Source organism: Condylura cristata, unplaced genomic scaffold, assembly GCF_000260355.1.
Source record: "Condylura cristata isolate star-nosed mole 26May11 unplaced genomic scaffold, ConCri1.0 scaffold00104, whole genome shotgun sequence".
In the NCBI taxonomy this organism is placed as follows: Eukaryota; Metazoa; Chordata; class Mammalia; order Eulipotyphla; family Talpidae; genus Condylura; species Condylura cristata.
Genome location: NW_004567205.1, coordinates 93,191 through 94,330, shown reverse-complemented (window position 1 = coordinate 94,330; position 1,140 = coordinate 93,191). Strand labels below are relative to the sequence as shown.

The following is a 1,140-nucleotide window of genomic DNA, read 5'->3' as shown; positions in this document are numbered from 1 at the left end:
TTTTTCTCCCTTTTTTCTAACATCTGTTTTCTACCTCCTTTCTTCAAAACCTATTTCCTACCTCCATCTCAGCATTGTATGAAGGGGAAGACAGGGCATGTGGATGCTACATCTCAGAATTTAATAATTTAATGAACTTTTGATATATATATTTTTTAATAAGTTGTAAGGTCCACTTGGGGCATGAATTGGGGATCCAAATCCTTACTCTACTCTTTTTGAATGAACATTTATTCCTTTACACTTTGGAAGGCCTGCCATATCCTAAAAACTTTGCCTCGTGGAATTGAAAAGCTAAAATAACCTAACCCTCTCGTTTGCAGATGAGGAAACAATTTCAGAGACGCTGAGTGAATGGCCTGTATTTTCAGAGCTGGAAATTGGTGAGCTAATTTTAGAATTCAGTTGCTTTTTGCTGAGATTATTTTTTTCTATTTGATATATGGAGGTACCTAATACAAATATATTCAGTTATTTATTTACAGAGCTGTAATTTACCTATAGAAATGTAAAGTAGTATGATACAGCTTTGAAATGGTTAGAGGAGGTCCACACTTCAAGAAGAGAGCAGTGGAGATCTCTTGTATTGAAAAAAAGACACTGCGAAACCTCTTGGGGGGGGGGGACTTAGTATACTAATGTTCACTCTGCTTCCAGAACATACAGAAATGACTGACTTCCAAGAGGAAATTATTACATTTTTAATGAAATGAATGAATAATTTAATGAAGTATAGTAATAACTCAGTTTTAATTAGAAAAAAGTACAAAGATTTAACTAATCTAAATTAAGACATGTAAACTGTAGGTTAGTTTTTATTGTTGGATGATGAAGTGAGATTAGTGAGTTGACTTATTCCTAACTTACATAAAAGAGAGAGTCATTATGTCGTGAAAATGTTTAGAATGTTTTATGAATCTGATTATAAACATGTCTGTACTTATGTTTATGTGTATGCTTAGTCCTAATTTAAAATGTTTGTCTCACTGTCGGTCACATTTAAAAATACTGTTTGAAAAATAGCTGTTTTACACAAAGGGAATACTGAAGTTTGACACAGGCAGGTGAATACTTTGTGAAAGAATTTTGACTAACAGTTTTACTGAATCAAAGGAGAGGATAACTCAATTGATATTAATT

General features: G+C 32.6%; 1 long non-coding RNA gene across 2 annotated transcripts in view; it reads left to right on the top strand.

Annotated features, from left to right (window-relative positions):
• Nucleotides 1-391, top strand: part of LOC105854661 — a 14,514-nt gene extending 14,123 nt beyond the window's left edge. For both annotated transcript variants that reach the window (XR_001146237.1, XR_001146238.1), the window contains exon 3: nt 324-391. This is a non-coding gene — a long non-coding RNA (uncharacterized LOC105854661). The remainder of the gene's footprint in view (nt 1-323) is intronic.
• The last annotated feature ends 749 nt before the right edge of the window (nt 392-1,140 follow it).